General features: G+C 42.8%; 1 long non-coding RNA gene across 1 annotated transcript in view; it reads right to left on the minus strand.

Moving 5' to 3' along the window:
• Nucleotides 1–23479, minus strand: part of LOC144327263 (uncharacterized) — a 32161-nt gene extending 8682 nt beyond the window's left edge. Inside the window, exons 1-4 of the long non-coding RNA XR_013392244.1 lie at nt 23360–23479; nt 11033–11142; nt 3730–3894; nt 2271–2321 (exon numbers count right to left, since the gene is read on the minus strand). This is a non-coding gene — a long non-coding RNA (uncharacterized LOC144327263). The remainder of the gene's footprint in view (nt 1–2270; nt 2322–3729; nt 3895–11032; nt 11143–23359) is intronic.
• Nucleotides 23480–24254: the final 775 nt, after the last annotated feature.

The following is a 24254-nucleotide window of genomic DNA, read 5'->3' on the forward strand; positions in this document are numbered from 1 at the left end:
GGGCCACAGACTAGCTGGGCCAAAATATACATCCACACCTGCACACTCTTTTCAGACATTCATATGTGCACACACCCCATTCAAGCAGATTCAGGTGACAGAAGGAGCTTCTTCAATATACTGACATTTTTTGTCTTTTTCAGTAAGATTGAATCAATGACCTTGGTGTTAAATTGTGGGTGAGCATATCAGACGACACAGCGATTCTTCAAACAGCTCTTGTTTATTCACAGGCCAGAACAGAACTGAACTGAAGTGTTCAGCCAGCCTGCTTATATAGAGCTCCACTACAACGCAACTGTAACACTTTCTGTAACTATCCAATCACTGAACATCACTTTCAATCCCTTATTTGCACATGTGGACCTGAGTGAAAACTATCTACAGTATCCCCCTGCTGGCCCAGGGTGAGAACTTCAGTACATAACACCTGGGCAGTTAGCTGTTTGCAGTTAATTGTGTTGTTGTTGCTGCCACCATGAAGAATCAAAAGGAGAGGACTGACCCCTTGCAAGCAGAGCTAAAGAGAGCCTGCTGCTTCCCCCCTTCCAGCCAATGCCATGGTCCACAAGCCTTACCTAAGACAGACAGGAAACAGCACTTGAAGCTTCATTTCTGCACAGGGCTGGACCTCAGACTACTTGCTCCAGCAATCACCACAGGATATTCCACAGCAAGTGTGCTTCAGGGCTATCTTGGCTGTGAGTCCTGCTCCCTGCCCTGCAGGCCTTTTTATACCTGGCCTGGGAGTGTGGGGCCTTGATTGACTCCAGCTGCAGAAGCTGAGGCTGCTAAAGAGGCCAGAGACCATCTTGGCTTTGAGTCCTGGAAGATCTGTTCCCTGCCTTGCTAGCCCTTTCCCCACCTGGCCTGCGTGGGTGGGGCCCTGATTGACTCCAGCTGCAGAAACTGAGGCTGCTGAACAGACTCCTGGGTTCAGTTGTTGTTGTGTTTTTGGGTTGTTAGATGCAGGAATCAGTGGATTTAAATGAAAGAAGAGGGCAAAGTAGGATTGTCCATTTGTCAGCCCCATGATTTACTCTAGCTGTTGAGCTGCAATTAAAACAATATGGGCAAAATAAAGACTAAAAGAAGATACAATAATATTGTAGCACTGTATGTAGATGATATGGAAAGCAAGCACCATCACTAATGTACGCTTCTCCCTTAAACCCTATAAGGAATAAACTGATGGGTGTAAAGTACTCAAGAGCTCAGAGGGTGAACTCAGATTTAAATATAAAAAAGATCCTTTAGCTTCAGGGTGAGCCCTGCTTTCTCCCAGCTTGGCAACCAAAATGATAGGTGTATAATTTCAACAAATTGAATGCTGGCTTAGCTGTCAGTCTTTTTTATCCCTCAGTAATCTGAGATGTCTGCTTTCTTGGGGTTTTCTAATATATTAATACAGACACACACACACACACACACACACACACTTCTTTCTGTATATCTGTTTATTCATCACCTTCTTAATTATTTAAAATGAAAAATGTCCACATTTGCTCCCTCTGTATTTGGTGAGGGGTGTTGCAGAAGTATCACAGCAGGCCAGCCAATCAACACAGCCAGTTTCAGCTTCAGATGTTCAACTACTTCATAAATGCGCACGCACACAAACAGCACAAGATATACTTTTCAGATATAATTTGAAAAATATACATCAGATTCTCAAAGGGAATTTCTTTGAGATAATTTAACAGCGGTGTCATTAGATTAACCAGAATATATAATATATATATATATATAATGCTAGAGGAGTGAATCATTCATAGATTACTTGCAATTTTTCTGGAAGTGTAATAAAAAATAAACAAATTCTGGAATAGTGTATTTTAGATAATACAAGAAAGTACCGGCTGTAATTTGCTGTGTATTGAATTTGCTGCCAAGGAGTGTGGTGGAGTCTCCTTCTTTGGAGGTCTTTAAGCAGAGGCTTGACAACCATATGTCAGGAGTGCTCTGATGGTGTTTCCTGCTTGGCAGGGGGTTGGACTCGACGGCCCTTGTGGTCTATTCCAACTCTATGATTCTATGTGATGTAATTGTAATAGATGTAACTGCAATTGCTATCTACGGCTAATGCAATCAATCAATCAATAGGACTGGTTTCAAGAAGTCATATATACCATTACCCAAAATACTTGCTATTCTTTACGAGTGATCCCAGAAACATTTCTGTTAGGCAATATCAAAATGTCTTCCAAACTTCCAAACTTTTAAACTGGCCAATTAATGTTCGAAAAGATTAAAAACCAAAGTTTATTTACCCAAAGATGGCAGTGTTCAGAATGGACTCAAGGACTCCGAAATACAAGGAACTGGAAGAAAAATGCAAAGTTTATATGGAGATAACACTCTTACTACAAAATTCAAGCCTGTGCAATCAATCAATCAATCAACAAACAAATATTTTTTTAAAAAGCAGAATGCTGCATGGCTGTGTGCACACTGCTTTAGGCTAATCTACTTTGAATCTTGAGCCTCCCCATGCAAATTCATATCTGCTCCTCATTCAGCTTTGCCTTGTAATAATGCAAATCCCACCCTTCGATGGGGCTCCTCTTTGCATCTTTCTCATTCCCAACTATAGCACACCCAAGTATGCAAACCGATTTCCAACCATTATATTATTCTCCCCTACAGAAGCCAAGTGTTGTGTAAATCAGCCCACGAGCCCTTGCAGCTTTATTTTAAAATAAGTTACTTTGGCTTTTACAAAAAAAGAACTAAGAATAATAAAAATATTTCAGAGGTAATTGTATTGTCTTATCTGGCAACATTGCAGCCCACTGATAAGCATAAGCCCTGGAAGCAGGAGACATGTCTGAAACCTGGGCTGTCCCTACTGCTAAGAAAAGATAAGGAATAAAACAATATGGTGCCCAAGAGCTTTGCTATATACTAGGATAAGTTTGTCTTTGGAATCAAAATATCTACCTCTGTTGTCATTGTGATGGGATATATATGTGTAGTAAAAAAGAAGAAAAAGCATCCTAGATCTGAAAGGAAGAACATAGCAGGTCATCCGGTTGCCCCAAGGCAGGATATCCTATGGCTGTGTACCCAGTATACCTTTAGAACACATGAGTGAGAAACCCTTAAAGAATTCTGGGCACTGTAGTTTGTTAAGGGTTGCTGGCAATTGTAATTCTTTGAAGGGGTGAACTACAGTGCCCAGAATTCTTTGTGGGAAGGAATGGGATTTGAATGAGCTTTAAAGGTATAGTGTGTACACAGATATTTCAAACACCCACAGAAGATACCAGCTCACTTTTGCTCCTTGAACATCTCCTAGAAAATAGATTACCCAACTTCCCATTGCTCAATTAAGAATCTGAATGTGGGTCTCTCTTAAATACAAGGTTATGCCATCACCCATTTTGATCCCCAATAGTCCATACTGGAGAGCGAGCATAGGCTCCCCAAAGAATCCTGCTAATTGCCTCTCCCGAAGCTACAATTCCCAGCATCCATAACAAGCTGTATTTCCCGGGATTGTTTTGGGTGGGAGGAAATGTCTTTAAATGTATGGTGTAGATGCGGCCTAAATTTTACAAGGTGGACCTGCAAAATAATCTGTTGGGAGGGCAGGGAGACAAATAAGCACCCTTAAAGATTTTCTTTTAATGTACAAGTAGCAAATTTTACCTGCAAGCAGAGCACAAACATATACTCTCTGTTACTATGCAGTTTTTTTACGGATACAAATGAGTCCTGTATTCTTACAGCATGTGAAGGAACAATGCAGTTTTAGAAGCCGTCTTCACATCTAGATTGGAAGTAATCTCATCAGACAAGCTCATTTCAGCATGTGTCATAGTCGTCGTTCCCCCTCCAAGAAAGACCTCGATGTCAGCCACCCTGCATTCAGCTGCAAACTGGAAACTGAACCTAGTCCAAGATCGATACAAAAATATTTGAGAAGGGGGACTGAAGCCAGCAAGGGTTGAAGGATAGGCTGGAAAAACCCAGAGAAGCTGCCATTCTGAAAGATGGCCATATGTATTGGGATATTAACAGCCGTTACCTTCAGAAATATGGCTGACATGTCTGTCTTAGGCTCTTTAAACAGGCATCTGATCAAAGAACTGAGCAGAGGGTCATTAGGGGATGCTATTTGGCTAAGCGTACCGAGAATATTGTACGTTATTGCACTTGTTAGCCTCGTACTTTGGTACTGTGCATCTTAGTCAGATTATGTTGGCTCATAGTCATTTCTTGAGTAGAAGTGAAAGGAGCTTGTGCTGACAGTAAATCCAAAAATACACACTTGTGTTGCAAAAATTATCAACTTTTCTCCCCCGCCTCCCAGAATCTTCTCCGGCTCCATCTGCCACAGTGGGAAAGATGGTGTATTGGGACTCCGAGAGACAAGAGACAGCTCTCGTCTCTCTTGCAGCCCACCTGATTCTGCCATCTCACTCTAGTCCAGGGATGGGGAAGCTTTTCCATCCATAGAGCCACATTCCCTTCTGTGTAGCCTTCCAAGGGTCACTTGGTGGGTGGAGAAAGTGGGCAGAGTAATTCAGGCACATTTTTCCTTTCTGCCTTTGTTGGCATCCGTCTGTCTCTGGAGGCAATGGAGGGGTGGAGTCAAACTGATGTAGAGTTGCAGTGCCTGCTGTGGTCAATATGGGAGAGTTATGTTTCCAGTAGGCTAGATTCTTCTGTGCCATCAAGCATTAACCACTAATTGAGCAGATGAGACCAATAGTGTGTCCAACAGTCAAGAAGGTGGTTTCTGCATGTGCTGTAGAAGGAAGTGAGGGGCAGATGGAGCTTGTCAACCTGGGAAGGTAGCCCATCTAGGAGAAGGAAAACTCTGGTCTAAACCTCCACTGCCTCGCGGGATATCTTCGAGAGAAGAAAAGGTTAAGGAGTAAACCCTACACAAATCCAGAGTAGAGTCCCTAAGATAGTTGGATGACGCCTTGTAAGCCGCCTCCTGGCAACTCCTGCAGCCAAGCTGGTGCCAAACATATTGCTCTGCTTTCCTTTGGACCACGATCAGCGAGGCTAAGAAGGGGATACTGTCATTTGGGCCACCCAGGACTTCTTCCATACACGCTGTCCCGGCTTGCATCCTGGGGAGGTCATGTTGGTGCAGCTAACACAGCAGTTTGACTTCATTCCTGGAGGCACACAGACAGATGCCAACAACAAACCTTAGAGTATCAAAAGCTGTGAATAACTAGTCGGCCTGGTAGCATCACACCTCTTCTGTTGTTTCATGCTATGCATTCTCAGAGCAGAATGGGTGTTGCAGGGTCAGTTTCCTTTTGAGGAAAGAGCATTTGGAGACTTAGCAGGAATGAGTAGGAAATCAGAAGCTGATGTAGTCTTTGAGGGCACTTCCAGGCTGTCACTATTTTTGAGCGGGCTTCAATCTGTCTAGGCCAGAAGTAAGCATGCGTGTTCTGCCCCCTTGCATGCAATTCAAGGTTATCAGCAGCCCCCCACAGGAAGATTTTCCAGTCACAGCAGTTCAGCTCATCAGGAAGAAAGGTATGGCGGTGAGAAGCAATGCATCAAAAAGGCCAGCTGCAGCTAAGCCAAAGCCTAAAAGTAAAGCAGACCACAGTGCAAACAGGGAAGAGTTATGTTGCAGCTGTGAGTGCGGTACCTATCAATTAGAGGCCTTCTGTGTGCTTTTCTCAAATACATCTGTTGACGCTGGTAACTGCCACTTATGGAAAGGGTGAAACAGTGTAGGCATTTTCCCTATTGTAAAGTGCGTAATTCTGAAGGTGGCAATTTCCTTCATGCGGTAGGAAAATTGCTCACTTTCTTGAACCGTTCTCAGTAATGAGACCAAGCACAGCGGCGAAGCAACAACCCTGCCCATTGGTTCCTGCACAGATTGTGTAAATAATATCCAACTTTGCTCTGGTTTTCAGCACTTTCCCCATGTAAGGACCCAACCTCCATATTCTCAGAGGCTAATCTCGATTCCAGTGCTTCCCTAACTCCCCTCCCCCTGGACCAATTGGTCATGGCAGAATTGTTCTGCCTGTTGTGGCAATTGTAATTCCATAGAATTCAAATTGTTTTCCTATATACAGAAAAATGTAAGGCTGTTGTCATGCTGCAGTTCACATGGTTGTCAACAGGAGGCAACACCAACTACAGCATGAAGAATGGCAGTTAGGTGAACAAGCAAGTAGCATGGAGGAGAGTTATAACAGAGGTACTTCACAGTGTTTATTAATTGAAACTTGAAGGCTGCAATCCTATATACACTCAATGGGTCTTACTCAAGAGTTGATGTGTATAGGATTGCACTGTCAGTAAATAAAAGAAATTGGCTCTCAGAGAATTTTGCATTATTCATTTTTTTTAACTGCCTATTTTTGGACCCTTTATTGTGTGTTATTGAGTTCTACAATAACAGCTCTCTCAGATTTTTAACATTATGTTGCTGACAGCTATTTTTTATATCACTGTCATTTGCCACTCCCTTTGTTAACTTTAAAAAAACAAACGCATTGTTACTAAAAGTAAGTATTCATACCATTGTTAACTGAATCTTCTGCCCCATTGAGTTAGCCATTCTGCAGACTTTTAAAAGAAATAAGATTACCTAGTTTCACATTGATAATAATTTTATCACTATCTGGATTCCTTCCACTAGTACACAGCATTTTCAGATACAGCGTGAAATCAGAAAAGCTTCTTTAAAACATGAAAGCCTGCCAACTGGATTTCCTGATACACTATCCTCATGCCATGTCCCCCAGGACTGAAATTTCACCGTACCTAATTAGTAGAAAGGGGTGGGGGGAAGAAATGTTTAACAAGGCATAACTGCATATTAATTGAAAATCAGAGATTCACATTGAAACCCAGAGGTCCTCCATTATGGTTCCATTAAAATGTTGACATATATGCTGTTATTTTTGCATAAGATGGTATGGTTGCTCTGTGTGTGAGCTCATGCATGCAAGACTACTGTTCATACTGTCTCGTGAAAGCCAGAAAGACTCAATAAATCACCGTCCAGAAGCAGAAAATATCGTCCCTTTGGTCTCAAGAATGCCGTAGCTGCTTCTATGCTGCAAAAGATGAGCAGTCCCCATGTGCTCTAGTTAGATGCAGCTGTGATTTAACTATCTTCTACATAAAACATCTGGCAGCGCTCTCTGGAGTGCATCTGAGACTCTCTATGATTTTCTTGTCATCTCATTCCACCTCCAGGGCCTTCTATTCCCTGACAGCAAGAATAATGCACAGAGGGAATGAATAATACATTTCGATTTGACCCAGAAACAATTTTTTCCCCCACTCAGACTTCTGGCTCCGCTAAGGTTACACTCATCAAACTGAGAAGCCTTGCATCTAACAGCTTGGCCTCCAAAAGCCTGTGCTAATTCAGGCATGGAAGTTGCTTGCAAATCTGCAAGACAGAAGTTACAGTCTTGCTTTCCATTGAGATGCCACCCAGAAGTTGATAACAAAACTGTGTTGTTGCCAATTCTAACTAGAGATGAGGCCTACAGCAATACGTTGCAGTGTGGAATATTCCTGTTTGGTGTTTCCATCAGCCAGCCATGCTCTGTTCTATCCCCTTTCCCATATATTCTTCCATTCCATGGAAACGGAACACTCCCAGTCCTCACTGGGTTGTTTTTGGGATTCCCAAACGGAGGGTGATGGGCTGTTTCTTCCCGCTGAAGTTCTGAATACACCTCTGTTGGAGCATTCCTCCTGTCTAGTCCTTCTTCGAGAGAGAGATTCTTGTTTTGCAAAGCAGAGTGTTTTGAAATTATGGCAAAAGGGAGGAAAGTAAGGGCTGACATTTTATGCTAAATATTCTAAATTTATATCTAGAGATGCTAACAGAGGAGGGGGGAAGGAGAAGACATTGGTGGCAGCAGAAAAAACTGGTTCCTAGGATGTATTGTGAGCTATCATTTACTTTCATACTTTGATACTGAATATCTTCCTTCAGCTTGATGTTTTATATTAGAAAATTGTGTGTTTTGCACAAGCAGTAAAATGTAGAATTCTGTGACAGGGTAGGCGAAAGCGTTTGCAATTGAGTATTTCTCTTTGTTTTATATTTGATATAGAGCATTGCTGCATTTTGCCATCTGGATTTTCTAAAAGAAAAGGCTCATCATGGCAGGAAGGGGAAATCCATCTTTGAACAGTAATTATCTCCAGTGGTGATGAAGGTCTGTGTCAAAGAAATCATAATCTTAAAATGTATTTCTTCTCAAAAGCGCAAAGAAAATATGTCATAATCCACTGGGCAGAAACACCCATGTTTTACTATTTAACATATTTCTCTGCTAAATATGTTTTCTAAAACAAAAAACAAAACAAAAACACCTGTGCATTTAGAATTTATAAATATACACTTACAACAGCTTTTTTTGGCTCATAAAGGTTACAATTTGCCATGTCTAATAACGTGCCAGTAGGCAACCTCCCTTTAAAAAAAAACTTAAAAAAAACTCCAGCAGCAATAATAACAGACATCCAAAAATATTACACTATTTTAGAAAGAAAGAAATGGTAATATGTATATGTGGTCTCTCAGCAAAGGATCCTAAATTTTGCAGAAATGAGTACAGCCCTCATTCTTGATGGAGGGGGTAGTAAGGCTATTAGTTCCTCACCTACAAAAAGGACACAGGGGGTGTCTGCATGGAGGATAAGAACACTTCATAAATACCACTGGCTGCTGGATGTGGCTCCCCCCTCAAAAAAACTTGTTTGAATACAGCCCTGAGGCCCATATACAGAACTGGAAATGTTTACACTTCCAATAATATAGTAATATGGTGCCTTAAGTGAGGACAAAAATTAAATAATTCATTTTGGTACAGTTGCTTCTTTAATGGATCTTCTCAGTAGGGAGCCATATAAATATACTGTATTTTTCGCCCTATAGGACACACTTTTTCCCCTCCAAAAATGAAGGGGAAATGTGTGTGCGTCCTATGGGGCGAATGCAGGCTTTCGCTGAATCCTGGAGAGCAAGAGGGGTCGGTGCACACTGACCCCTCACGCTCTCCAGGCTTCGCGCACCTCTCCGCAAGCAGCGGGAGCGCTCCCACGGCTTGCAGAGAACTGCCTGTTTGGGGGCTGGGGTCGGGGGAAGCTTGAGCTTCCCCCGCCCCAGCCCCGCACCTGGGCGGGAAATAATTTTCCCCCCTTTATTTCCCCCCCCCCAAAAAAAAACTAGGTGCGCCTTATGGGACGGTGCATCCTATAGGGCGAAAAATATGGTAGGTATTATTATTATTATTATTATTATTATTATTATTATTATTATTATTACTATTATTATTATTATATTTTATTTTGTGCCCCCTCAGCTTAGCACCCTGTGGGGGGGAACCACCCGTACCGCCCTAAATCTGGCACTGCTTTGAAAAGATGCTGCTATATCAAATGGCATGAAGAAGCAACAGATAAAGACCTCAGAGTGAAGTACCGCTTTGATGTATGCTTTTCTCAGTATTTTGTAACATTATGCCTGACATCAAAACTATTGCAGATACACAAGCTATAAATTTTTCATCATTTTGAGGGATTGAGACACAGGAAGATGATTTATCCCTGAACATTAAAATAAGCATAAATAGCAAAAGGTATTCATTTTCCCATTTCTTCTGTGTACGGGGATCGTTTCCTCAGCTCCTTCAGCTTTTCAGTAACCCCTGGTATTAAAGGACACTCATTAAGAGAAATGGGATAGCACTGAAGGATACCTTACTGTGCCTGAGAGAATTCAAGGAGAATAGGCACACATAACCTTCTGCCTGTATCTTCCTCTCATCTCTGTCAAAGCCTACACTCTCTCCTGCACAATGTAAAGCTCAAAAAAAAAATTTTCCTCTTTAAAATACAATAAGGATAAAATAAGACTTTGTTAAATGAATAGAAGTTACAAGTGACACAATTCAAACATCATCAATACAAAATATCTTTCAAGCCATCACAACAGCAGCAAACTGTTCTAAACCCACACTTTTACCAAGGACATCAATTTATCATCCTGCAAACTCCTTTGTGAAATGCTTATGAGAGAAATGCTTGACAACAAATGCCATTTAAAAAATGTAAGGGTATGTGAAAGAACCTGCACTGTGTCAACTCTCTGGAATTTATTTGTTAAAATATTTCCATGGAGCTTTTAGATGGTTATCTTCATCATAAGCTTTCATTTCTCAGTTCTCTGTGGTTTATTTATCTGAAGCACTTTTGCTATCCCCAGAAAGGGTCCCAGAGTGCCTTCCAAAGGTCAATAATAAGATATCTTCTGCCCTCAGGTTTACAACCTAAATGCACAACACAAAAGGAAAGGTAAGTGGGAGGGAGGAGGTAAAAAACACACTAATTCTTACATAGCAATCCAGACTCCCACAGGCCAAAATACACAAACAAGTATCACTTCAGTGCAGCACTTCCCCTGCCACAGCCAAACATGCAGGTGGGTTAAAGTTGCAGAACTGGGTATTCCAGGAGCAGGAGGGACTAAGCAGGCCTGAGAGTCATTGGATTCTGAGCTGGTTTAACTGCCATTGTGTGACAACAGCAAGTCTCGTCCAGGCCTAGTTGTTGCAACAGTTTTAAGGTGGCAGTGATGGTCCTCCTGCTGCCCACCCTCAATGCTGCCCTGGCCACTGTGCATCACTGGGCTATGTATCGCCTCACCAGTCAGCAGTCAGAATTTGGATTGCCCTCTCAGTTGCAAAGTTCTGCTAGTGAGCAACTGGAATGGAAACTGGAAGAGGCAAAAGTTCTCTCAGCAGAGCCAGTGGAGTAGCTCTGTTTCCCTCTACTTTAGCCTGATGGGATGGTTGCTGCCAGGTACCATTATTTACTAAGCTTTTCCCACTGCTTTTCTAAGAAATCTTAAAACAGTTTCCCCCATATGCATCATAATTACCAACCCTTCAAAGTAGGCTGCCCTTATTCCCATCGTATTTGTAGGGAACGCCCATGAAGTACAGTGACTTGCTCAAGGACAACATTGGATGCTATGGGGTGAAGGTGAACTATGGCTCAGGAGTTTTACCTGCTGGATCACACACCTGCTGTTTCTGAATGCTGTGCTGTTTGCACCGCTTATTTCTGATGCTCACCACGTTTCACAATTGGTGTGCGTATTCAATCAACCACCAACATCTAATATGCATAAGAGAAAAATGGAATGTCAATCCTTTGTTTTTAAAGCTTCTGTTCCACCTCCTGTGTATTTCAGCCATGTAGGACTCCAAATGCCAAAGTCTCGATCTAGAGATCAGAGAGTGGAGCAGAATATAGTGTGTGCAGTTGCAACACAAATGGAGACCCTCCTCATCCCCCTTCAAAGATGTGATTCATGTTGTCAGTCTTGACATCTCTAACCAGGCAAGCAGAAAGAGCAAGGGAGAAAAGCACCTGCCCTGGGTCTGGTGACTGGCCTTTGCCTTAGGCTTACAGTGCTGCTCAGAGAGCTGAAGCAGCAAGTGAATGATGCAAAGCATCAGGTATGCACCTTTGGCTCATGATGTAACCTCACATCTCACAGCAACTCTTTGTATTTTCATCTATGTGCAAGAGCCTGTTTTCTGTTTACAGATTTTTCATGCACGTTTAGGGTGTAAGAAGTGCCATCTGAATACATTCAGAAGAACTCTACTAGATCAGGCTAAAGGTATATTTAATCCAGCAGCCAACTATATGTTTCCAGGAATCATACAAGCACAGGACATGAATTCAATAATGCTTCCTCCAATTTTTTTGTTCCAGTAACTGTTATTCAGTCACTTCTTTCTGCTGAGACGGAAGAATCTGCCCACTTCAGTTCTCAATGTTTCCCATTTTTCCAGACTTAAATCTCCACATTTCAGCAGCAATTTTCATTCAAACAAACAAACAAACACCGTATGAAAAAATGTCAATGTGAATTTCTCCTAATGTATACATTTTATATGACATTTTGACCAATATACATATTTTTGCAAAAAAAATTCCCTAATATGATGCTGTTTTGTAACAAATATATGTGTTTTATGCAATGTTACCCCATTATATGCATTTTGTACATATTATTTGATTTGAGAATTACATTGCAAAATTCAGATGAATTTCAAAGAATGTGATTTGGTTCGCATATGGATTCAAGAAATGTGAATTAGGTTGTTGTTGTTGTTTGTTGTTTGCAAAATGAACAATAGAATTAGGTAGTTTCTCAGTAAATTAAAACTTCTCCTCCACCCCTACGTCTGAGTAAATAAGTTTGATTCAGCTATCATTGCTATCAACCAGGCCAAAATGTGAGGCCCCACCCCCTCAGCCCTTGTGATGCCTTCCTGAAGCCGAGTAAGGGAGGACACTGGGATTTGGGAAGGAGGCACAAGGCTCTAGCAGGGTCTTAGTCCTCATGCCTCCTTCCCAAAGCTGGGCAAGCACTAACTAGGCTTTGGGAAGGAGGAAGAAGGGCTTTAGGACCCTGTCAGAACCATGCACCTCCTTCCCAAAGCCCAGCACTTACTAGATCTCGGAATGGAGGTGGGAAGGCATTCCCTTGACCTCTGTTCCCTGTGCGGGGGAACCTGTATTGCTGCCCTAAATCCGCTTCTGCTACCAACTGTTGATAAACTATCATCAGTGATTCAACTAATTCAGGTATGGGCAAGTGGATCTAATAAGAGGCCAGATCCAGAAGTGGCCAAATCTCCACAGGCCCCTTTGACACGTGGGGTCATCCACCTGCTAATCATCTATCATTACACAATGGAAAGTTCATCAGGTGATTGAAAGTTCAAGCTGTAGTTACAAAGATCTGGGTTTGGTCACTGAACTACCTTGGTTCAACAGGATTTTACATATCTATCTATCTGAGCTATCTGTTGGTCAGAAGTTCAGATAATATAGAAACCCCACATAACATTGAGAAACACATGCAAATACTGCACATAACATTTTCCCGAAAATAATTAAGCAGGAGGCATTCCAACTAAATGTGCACCAAAAGGGTTTTGTTCACGTTACAGACACCTTTCTATTGACTTCATTAGGGCCGGATACAAGTTGGGCATTAAATGACAGGGGAGTTTTCCCCCCTTGTTATAAATTTATGAAGTTGTTAAAATCCTTTTTTTCCCCTTTATCTGATTAAGGGGTGGGGCTGGGGGAGAGAAATCAAATAAATGAAGAAATGACTCTTTCTCGCTCATTGGCAAACATTAGTATTTAAGAAGCAATTAAATAGCCTGACAGTAGGATGAGGAAATCACAAGGAAGTACTTCTCACCGTGCATAATTAACTTATAAAGTCAGTGTCACAATAAATTAGCATAACCATTTTATGATGTGGCCTTTTAAAAGGCTGAAACAAATTCATGGCAACTGTGTCCTGTACTCAAATTATTCGGTGTGGGGGAGGGGCTTGGCTCAGCAAATATATTAATGAGATCTAACATCCTCCCCAACCCTATCTGCCCTTGAAACTTTCTGAAAATAGTAGCTAAGGAGCAGAAGCACCAAGAGAGGGAGATGGGGGGGGGATGATGCATGTGTGATGTCGCACATCACACATGCAATGTCAGGACATCAGGAGGAACCAGTGGCAGAGCTGAATGTGTTGCTAGCGCAGCCTCAAGGGCTGGTGGCTCCTCCTCTCTGGTGCTCGGCCTCCTCCTGCTGCTACCAACATCTGGGGGCTGCTCCCCTGTCTTTTCCTTACCAAGCAGGAAGAGGAGGAGGAGGAGCCGCCAGCCACTGACTGCACTTGGCTCCACGACCGACCTCCTTTTTTTATTATTATACATTTTATTTATAATTCTCATAAACAGAGCAAAACATTAAATTAAACATTGACTTCCCCCATTCCATCGTTCCTTCTGATTACCCTTTACTGCTGCATATATTTACTCCATGTTTCACCTTCCTCATTTTATCTCAACGGAATGTTTACTGCTGAATTTACTCTAGTCCTGCTAACGTTCTAGCCTGTTCACAATTATTCTTCAACTATTCTACAAATGTTTTCTAGTCTTCCTTAAGTACCCTCCTTTTCCTCCATCAGCTAGGGGCTGCTTCCCCCATCCTTCCCCTCCGCAGCAACAGCAGGAGAAGAAGTAGCTGGCCACTGAAGCCTTGTCATGCTTGACTCTGCGCTTTGCTTCCTCTGCGCCCTGGTTTTTTAAAAACATCGGGGACCCCCCTCCAAAAGAAATTGGGGGCCAAAAGAGCTGAGCCCCTAGGAGTTGGCACCTGTGCTAAGGATGACAAAATAAAAAGTAATGCACTCAGCCAGGCCTTCAAGCATCTCTTGCCATTCAAGCACTGAATGGTCGATCAATGCCCCTATGTTCACAGAACGCATGCAACAAAGAATACATGGCAGCGTCATGTCCTGGGGCTTCTGTCTAGAATATTGGGGTTACTTAGAATAGCAGTTCTTATAGTTCCATCTTAATCCAAACAAATAATACATCTTTTCTTCCCTTCAGTCTTCAGAGCTACAGACAGATGACTCGTACACATTGTAAGTGTGATATCAGTGCACAAGAAAACAGAAATGTGCCCTTTAGTAATCTTTTACTAGCCCATATCTGAAATCAGTGACCTAGAACTGAAAGGCTATGAGGTCCATTAGAATCCCCCTGAGCTGTGCCACTCTCTGGCACAGTTCTGTGTGTGAAAGGCAGCAAAAGGTTTTTCAATTAGAACTTGAAAATCATATCATAAAACATTTAGGATACACATGAATTATTTAACGCTGTATATTTTCCTTATGAAAATTTAGCTTTTTTCAAAAAAATAAATAAAGGGTGTGAGGAATGAGAGTTGTGTTGTTGCCTTTGTAACTTAATTGCATGAACACAGGGAAATCTTAAACCCAGTTAAGCTGAAGTGCTAGACTTTAATTTACAGACTGGTAGCCATGTTAGTCTGTTGCCGCAAAGAAAAAGTTGTGTCACATCTTGCAGGCTAACACATTTATCACAGCGTAATATTTCTGCTTGCACATAAAGATTACACCATAATAGTCCTTTGAGATGCTTCAAGATTTTGTTGTTTAGACTTTTAATTTTTAGTTTAGTTCTCTTGGCTTCTGTGAGGATAGCATCAAAAAAAACTATCATGAACATTGATTTTAAATCAGTGGAACAGACACAGAAAGCAGAAGAGATGAAAAAGTAATGGGAAAAAATAATAGAAATAGAAATAATAGAAACATCCAAAGATGGAAATAGTGGTGCCTTCAACTATTCTCAGATTGGGTTGGACTGATAAAGCGACAAAAAACATGTTGCTAAAAAAAGTGAATTTATTTCTGCACAACACTATTGCCACATGAAATGGCACATATTCATGGAATTGAATAAACTGGAGTCTTACTATAAGCCATTGGGATGAGAAGTTACATTTATATATTATGTATTAACATACATCTATAAGGAAGACACAGTGGTTTTGGAGGCAATGGTGCCCTTGAGATCTTCTCCTGGTGCCCACAAAACTTCTGAGTCACCACCAACTGCCACCATGGTCATGAGGTGGCATGGATGATCATCTTTTTCACCCTTGAGAAGTATATGGAGCTGAAGGAAGAAGCTGAAAGAGTGACACGCACTTTCTGTCTCTTGGGAAAAGGTGGGCTGATTTGAGCTGAGGAGTAAAAAGTAAAGGGACACCTGACCATTAGGTCCAGTCATGGCCAACTCTGGGGTTGCGGCGCTCATCTCGCTTTATTGGCCGAGGGAGCCGGTGTACAGCTTCCGGGTCATGTGGCCAGCATGACTAAGCCGCTTCTGACGAACCAGAGCAGCGCACGGAAACGCCGTTTACCTTCCTGCTGGAGCGGTACCTATTTATCTACTTGCACTTTGACATGCTTTCGAACTGCTAGGTTGGCAGGAGCAGGGACCAAGCAACGGGAGCTCACCCTGTCGTGGGGATTCGAACCGCCAACCTTCTGATCGGCAAGCCCTAGGATCAGTGGTTTAACCCACAGAGCCACCCGTGTCCCTTTTTGAGCTGAGGAGAGAAAGGACTAAAAGAAGGTGGTGCCTATTGGCACTTGTTCAAAAACCCTGAAGTGGTTGGTGACACATTTTAGAACAACGGAGATTCCTAAAACAATGGTTCTTGTGGGGCTGAAGTGTTGTCTGGTGCAAGGGCAGCCCACCCCATCTCACCGCCCAAAGCAAAATGGGAATTGCCACTTCCAGGCCCACAGCACCACGCTCCACTTCTGCCCCCACTGCTGTGCCCCAGTTCTTGACAAACTCAGACAACAGGGGGTTACATTGCTCTATTACTTATAACGCTTCATAATGGGCAAAATGGAGGGGGAAATGCCCATTTTAATTTTTTAAATATTGGGGTCTTGTAAAAGAGTGATAGTTATCTGGCAAAGGCTCACAGAAGTGCAATGAAGCAGTACTGTGTATTGATCCTATCTTAATTTTTTTGTGCTGTTATTTTTAGCCTTTTTAGTTGTATGTTTGTAAATCATGTAAAAGGCAACCCACAAATTAATACATAATAATATTTTTTAAAGCCTGGTGATTACAGTCTCTAGGGTAAGCCCTTAGATGTACTGTTGTGGAAATCTTGAGAGAGAGAGCACTCTCCTAACCAGGTTGCTAAAATCTGGAGATGCTGTCCCCATCCTGCAAACGGTGGAAATAGGCACACATGGTATCATTTGGGCCTCCAGAAATAAAATGGCCAGATTGTACCTAAGAGAGGAGAAAATGGAAGTTGCTGTGCGGTGTGAGAGGCCACCCACAGAAATGTCTCTGCACATGTGGCAGAAGGCCACCGCCACCAACCCGCATAGCCCAATAGCTAATGAGTTTTTATATTGGCAATGTTGCAGATGTAGAATGGGCTATCGTTATGCACCCAATTTTCCACAGTAGAGCAAAATGGATTCAATCTAAAAAAAGAAGAAGAAGAAGTACGCGCTGGCATTTTGATGATGATTAAAAACTGCATGATGCATGCATGAGCAGCGCTGATTGCACAATGAACTCCCATCTGGAAGCACCCTTAATCCCTCTTAGCCCAGATGGATTCCAGCAACCCTTGCTGCTAGAGAGGGTGTAATGGATGAGCTGTGACATTATCCTAGCTGACTTCGACCACCTGGGACAAATGGAGGGTCGTGCAGTATCTTGAAAGTGTTTATATAATTTACTGCGTTTCCTGCTTTAGGCTTTGAAATGTCATCTTTCCTCTCTTTCCTTCCCAAGACAGGCTTTGGGAAGAAAGGTCTTTCTCTTTCTCTCATAATACTTGAACGCATTCATCCAATGAAGCTAAATGGTGTGTGTGGTGGGGACGGTTTCACTACACACAAAAGCACGCAGAGTGTGTTCTTAAACTATGGGATGCACTACCAAAAGAGGTAGTGATAGCCACCAACTTGGACACCCTTAAAAGGGCAATAGACAGAGTCATGGAGGATACGGCTACTAATCACTCATGACGGATATATGCTCCCTCCAAGATCAAAACCAGCATGTTTCCAAATACAGTGGTACCTCGGGTTAAGTACTTAATTCATTCCGGAGGTCTGTTCTTAACCTGAAACTGTTCTTAACCTGAAGCAGCACTTTAGCTAATGGGGCCTCCTGCTGCCGCCGCACCGCCGGAGCACGATTTCTGATCTCATCCTGAAGCAAAGTTCTTAACCCAAGGTACTATTTCTGGGTTAGCGGAGTCTGTAACCTGAAGTGTATGTAACCTGAAGCGTATGTAACCCAAGGTACCACTGTACTAGTTGCTAGAGAATAGCAGCAGGATTGGGCTATTTGTCCTCGTGTGCTACTTGGAGACTTCCTAACTGCCAACTGTTTGGGTACTGTAAGAAACAGGATGCTGGACTAGATTACCTTTGGACAATCCAGTATGACTCATATTATATTTACCAACTCCAGCTAAGGTGATTGTGCCAGGGCCAGCCCACCCATGAGGCAAACTGAAGCAGCCTCTTTGGGTGGTGGAACCCAATGAAGCAATGCCTCCCTTTCTGCTGCTGTTGATATTGTGCAGCAGAAGCAGTGGCTTCTGGTGAGATCGTGCTGGAAGCTGCTGCCATGTGATCCTGGTAAGTGAGGCAGCACCTCAGATGGAGAAATGGGAAGAGCTGCCCCTGGTTGGTGCCTTCCCCTCACTTCAATTTTCAAGTTCATCACCATCATCTTTAAAAAAAAAAAAATCTCAAATCTGAAAAGGGCCATTTCTGCTGAGGATAAAACCAAAACTCACCACACACAACGCCCCCCCCTCAAGTTGGCTCAGCCTTATTTTCAATTTGTTTAAAATTAATTGCCTGAACATATGCCTCTTTAGAAACAGCCACATGCTTGCTGATTTTTTTTATTCTTGTTAAATAGATATCTATTTTTGTACTCAGAGCAGAATTATCTACTTCAGCTTAAAGGAACTAATTCAATTTTTCTAGACAGAACCATGAGACGCTTCAGCAGCTTCTATTATGATCAAGAAAAGGCTGCTGAAAAGACATTTTTAAAGGGTGGGAGAGCTGACTAAAGGTTTAAAGAGAAGAGAAATCTGACAGCTTCTGAAAATTCTGTTTCTAGCCACACAACTATTAGCATTCAGAAGAATATGTGCGGAGAATGCTCCCTTGCAGACATATATAAGCCAAAGTGAAGAAAATCAATTTTTCAACCCCCATGAAGAGAGGGGGATAAGAAATGCCAACATGCACTGGATACCAAAATAGAGAAGGTGCAAGGTGCCTAAGATCATGGAACCACCTGCTTCCTCTAGCCCAACTTTGTACATGGCGAATGCTGGCAAATAGGAAAGCCAAGTCACGTCAGGCCACCTGTATCACTTGTGCTCAGCTTGGGATTGCCTCATTGCCTCTTCACAGAGAAGGGAGAATGGGGAAGGCACATGAAAATTTGATAGGTGCTGTCAGCTAGTTCAAATTTTTAAAAGAGAGAGGAGGCTAAGACTTTATGCACTGAGAAACTTACAGCCCTCTAGATGTTGAAACTTTGGTGGCTCCAGATCACTCTGTACAGGAAGTTCTTCATCAAAAAGAAACTTCTGTTAGGGGGAAGTTAGGGCAGTTGTTATTTGTTGATGTAATGTGAGCAATGGATTAAATTATAGCATGCTTGTTTGGACTCATGTCTTTAGAAGCACACCCCCCACATGCTCTCTGGATGTTCAGAGATAAGAGAACAGGTGCACTGGGTTACCAGAGCAACACCAGCAAGGTTGAGGATATGATGCTGAGTCATTCACCCTCCCATTGGTTCAGGAATGCAGAGACGGGTGTAATAGTCTCTAGGGGCATTGCTTTCATTATGTGTCTGCTATGTCGCATCCTGTCCTGCTTGCTGTCAGGGTCTGACTCTGAATCTGTGTGAGTCAGGGAAAGAAGTTCTAGCTAGCAAAGTGATAGTGTTGGTGGATCTGTACACATGTATCTGTACTTCAAAGACCAGAAGAACTGTATACAGGAGATAGCAGTATTTAGCTTTGTCTTGTGTCTGGAGACAATAAACACGTTGTCCCTTGGAACTGTGTGGGAGAGGAGTTTCCCCCTTAACTCTGGAAGAAGCTATTCTGCTGGGAGCAGGAAATCTCTGAAGACTCTGCTGGGGCTCTGCCTTCTCTGCTGAGACATCACACTGGTGAGGTTGGCGAACTACCAACTGACTTCCACATGTCACCAACATTGTTTTGGCAATAGTAGCTCTTAATTGTCATGTTAATCATGTATTTGGAACAGCATGGTGGTCATCCATCATGGTTTGTGAATGACTAGCTCTCTGATTTAGAGTACCACTCTCACCCAAAAATATTATCTGTAACACTAATTTAAAAAATGAAGAGCAAAGCACACGTGTTTTTCAACGGTTGAGAGCTGTTAGGTTTTATTGGACCTGCTGGCCCAATAGAGGCATACTGTAAATGTTTGGCTGAGGTAGAAATGAATGTACAGTAGGTTCTGCGGAACTATTATTGTGCAATGATTTGTGACTCAAAAAAAGAGTTTCTGTTCTTCCCAGATACTTCCCTGTACCTCCAGTGTTTCACGGTTGTATAATCTTATCTATGCATCTTTCTTTACATTCAGACACAGAATTTGTAGTTAAGGTACTCTTCAGCTACCAGGTGAAAATTAAAGTGTTGGTTTTTATTTTCAAAAAAGAGAGAAAATAATTGGCACGCGCTGAAAGATAATGGGAACCAGGCAGAGAGCTGAAAGTATAAGCTTAGCCACAAGGACCCTTAACTTTTATTTGAAATCACTGTTTGAATAAAGTGCCCCTTCAATGTGTATGATTAGGATTTATTTTGCATTGACATGATTCTGGTCTACATAACTGGTTGAGATACATAGTCAGTGAATTGAATTTGGTATATCTATAGTCTCTATGCACACGCCACTAGGAGCTCTTTTTGTACACACCACACTGAAATTAATTTGAACCATTTTCGTAGCTTGAAACATTCTGAATGCATTATATCAATTTTTCGTTTAGAGTAAATGCAAAGGAATGGCTGTTTAAGAATGCACAAACTTGCAGAAAATGGTCTGCCCTAGCACTCCCAACTTCACAAGTTCCAGATTCCAGATCCCAAGATGGCATCTCTGGATGAACATAGCGCAGTTTCCTTGTGTGACTGCATCAAGGTGACTCCATCATATTACTGCTTGAAAGAACTATTTCATAATACACTTGCCTGCATCATCCTGGAAGGATTTCTCCCTCCTTCAATAGAGTCTAGAGCAGTGTTTCCCAACCAGGGGCCATATTCCAAGGAGCCCGCAGGTGAAAAATGTGTAAATGGGGGGCCATAGCACATGACTAGGGGGCCACAGAGGGAAGTGAAAAGTAAAGGTGAGGAAATCATTTTTTTATTTTTAAAAATCCTGATTGGATGGCTAACCACTTGGCCAACCACAAGCGGGTAAGGGGACAGCCCGCCAGGGCCTATTGCTCCATTTTGCCACGTGTGTTTTCTTGGAGCAGTCTGGGTGTGTTTCTAGTGGGAGAGGGCAATCACTGAGGCTCCCATTTTGACCAGGAGAGCCCGCGATCCAGAACCCCCAGGTCAGGTAAGTGGTAGGGTGGCAATGGGTAGGGCTGGGTGATCCAGAGCTGTTTGTTGCTGCCGCCAGTGCTGGGCCCTGGGTGGCAGCCTGAGCCTGACTCTGCAAGGCGCAGGCTGCAATCCACTCCAGCACTTAGTAGATCAGGGTCTTTGGATGTTGCCAAGGAGCGCAGGGCCCATCGGCAGCATCAGCCCGGCTCTGCAAGGCACAGGGTGAAATCCACCCCAGCACCTAGCTGATCAGGGTTGTCCGGTGCTGCTGACTTGCATTTAGTAAATAACTAAATGTCTACTAATCCACAATGCATCCGATGTGTGGGTGGGTGTCCATGAAAGTGTCCAGACAGGGTTGCCTACTGAAGAGAACTTTTGCGCAGGGCAAGTCTATAAGCTCCTATGAGAGAGAAAAACCCCAAAGCTATTAGGATGCAGTAGGCTAAATCACATTCAGCATGATTGCCTAAGTGCTCCACCATTTCAAGCTACACCAAAGTGAGTCATTAGCAATTTCATATCAGATTATTTTTTTCCACTTGTGTTTGAAAACATCTTCTTAAAAAGGTGGGGGGGGGGTACTGTATGCCTAACACGATTCCCGTTTGTCCTCTGTCAAACACACTTCAGTAATTGATGGGAAAGAGATTATCTGGGATTAAAACTCACACTCTGTGCTTTCTAAATCTACCTTCATTGACCTTACTGAAGGTGAATAAAATGCAATAGTAGTTCCATAATTTCACAGCAAATAATCACAAACTGAAAAGAGAGAAGGAGAAGAGGTAGAGAGAATTTATCTCCCTCTCCCTCTCTCACAACAACTGAACTCAAGGTGCAACTCAGACAACAGAGCTCCCCCATTAGTGCCTGATGAGTTTTCAGGAGCCTGTGCTCCTGAAAACCCACCTTGGTTGGTTTATCCATTTGTCAACTTCGGGCCTGCACGATGCAATTTCTAGGAAGTTGTTTGTGTAACCCCCGACAACCTTGAAATATGCAGAATACCCAAGGGGAGCTACAGAAGCCCTACAGCATTTCACTTCACTGCCTTAGTCACATCTGTCATATGAGTCAACTCAGAGGAAAAACACTATGATCTCATGTCTTCAGAGACCTCATGTCATATAAACACATCAAAGGTGCTCTCTAAATCTTGCACTGTCAGCAAGTATTATGAATGCATGTGCTATTCTAAACTTAAATACTGTAGCAGAGGAAAAGTCTACAAGTTGGAGTGATGCCATACACTGTTTCCTAGAAATTCATGGCACATCAGTATTACCATCAAATTTGTCCCTGGTCTGCCAAATCCAACAAGCACTACCATGCCTCAGACGTTTTCCCTGATTTAATAGCCTCATTTCCCCACCCTCCACTTTGGGGATAATTGTTGTGATGGCTGGTAGGCAGCAGAAGTTGCCTGACGTTCCAGCATAAGGAATGAACACTCACTTTAGAAAGGGGCCACAAGAACCACTTTGATCCTTTGGCGGTTAGAATCAGTTCATGCAGACGTTAACAGATTGCAGCACTGACATAATCAGCTTGAATAAATCATGCACAGATGCAATTCTTTTCAATTCTTCTCTACCCATTCAGCTGATAGTGAGAGTTGTCCACACTTGCTTTTGGCAGGGATCAGCTCTGCTTGGGAGCTCCCAAGTGGAACCAATCCCACTGAGGCTGGCATTTGTTGCTAAATTTAAAAGGTGCTGAATACTAGCCCTGCTCACAAAGGAATAATCAGGAGTGTGTTTTATTGTGCAAAAAAGAGGTCCCCCTCCCCCCGACACCCTATAAATATGTTTGGGAAGGTCTCTCAACCCCCCTGAGCAGATCTGGGGGAGGTACTAATGCAAATAGTAATATTTGCAACTAATGCAAAAATAATGGAATTTTTTTTACTACTCTTGCAGGTCTCCTACTCTGATTCTGTTATGACTGAAGGTTTTTGCCCCATGCACACCCTTAGAAATTGTCACACCCACTTCTACAGTGCCCATGCCCACATTGACACGCAAGCCACCAAGGATTCAGCATGGGTCAACTTGGCCTGAGAAAAGGTAAGGAACATTCCCATAGGGATTATTCTGTTCTACTGTTAATTCAGCCAATTCTTTTCATCTTTGCCCATAGTGGTTGTTGGTTTTGGGGGGTGGACTGGGGTTGCCCTTCCGTGTTTTTTCTGAAAGCAGTCCTGTGTTCCTTAGGGAAGCCATCCCACAACTGAGAAACATGAACATCTGGCTGATATCTACTGTGTACAGAAGCTTTCCAAATCACTATCAATAATACATACCAAGGAGCATCATTCAGCCAGGAAACCTTTGGGCAAGACCTTGGGTCAGGCTTCCCCAGCCTAAGGATATAAGAAGAAATAAAAGTTTCACGTGAGTGCATGGTAAGAGCTGACTTAATTGTGTCAACACTGGCCACAGACTGAGAAGCTTTTTCCTGCTTACATGCTCCACACAGCTGGGATCATAGTTCAAGTGTTCTTCACCTGTCAGCTGGCTCATGTTTGCACAACTTCTGCACGCCAGCAAATGGCTGCCTTGTTCACAGACAGCTGTCATGGAAAAACTGCTTAGCAAGGAGAGGGGCCATCAATACGTTTCAAAAGGGCAATAGTTACTGCAGTAGTCACAGTCATCTCAAGATCCAGTATCTCCCCTTTCTCTCCCCTTTAAAGCAACCATTTGTTGGGAACTCACTTCCCATGAGATGTCCCAAACTGGCCAGCACCCAGGCCAAATGCTGAAAGCTGAGTAGGGCAATTCATTTCCTCCCTTTGGAATAATTGCCTGCTTTTTAGAACAAAAAAGAGTCCTGAAGATAGACAGGTGCTCCCATGTACTCATGCGCTACAAAATCTGGATGTAATGCACACACACACACGCACACACACACACGCACATGCACACACACGGTGCTGCTGTAAAGTAGGGTTGCAAAATAAACGAGGGTTGTGTAAGGTCAGAAATAATAAAAATTCCTCCCCTTCCAAAGCAGCAAGCAGGACAAACAAATAAACATAAAAAGTAATGTGACTATGGTCTATGTGTAAAAAAAGGTAAAGGACCCCTGACACTTAAGTCCAGTCACAGACGACTCAGGGGTTGTGGAACTCATCTCACTTCACAGACCGAGGAAGCCGGCGTTTGTCCACAAACAGTTTTCCCAGGTCATGTGGC

The sequence above is a fragment of the Podarcis muralis genome, chromosome 3 (assembly GCF_964188315.1).
Source record: "Podarcis muralis chromosome 3, rPodMur119.hap1.1, whole genome shotgun sequence".
Classification (NCBI taxonomy): Eukaryota; Metazoa; Chordata; class Lepidosauria; order Squamata; family Lacertidae; genus Podarcis; species Podarcis muralis.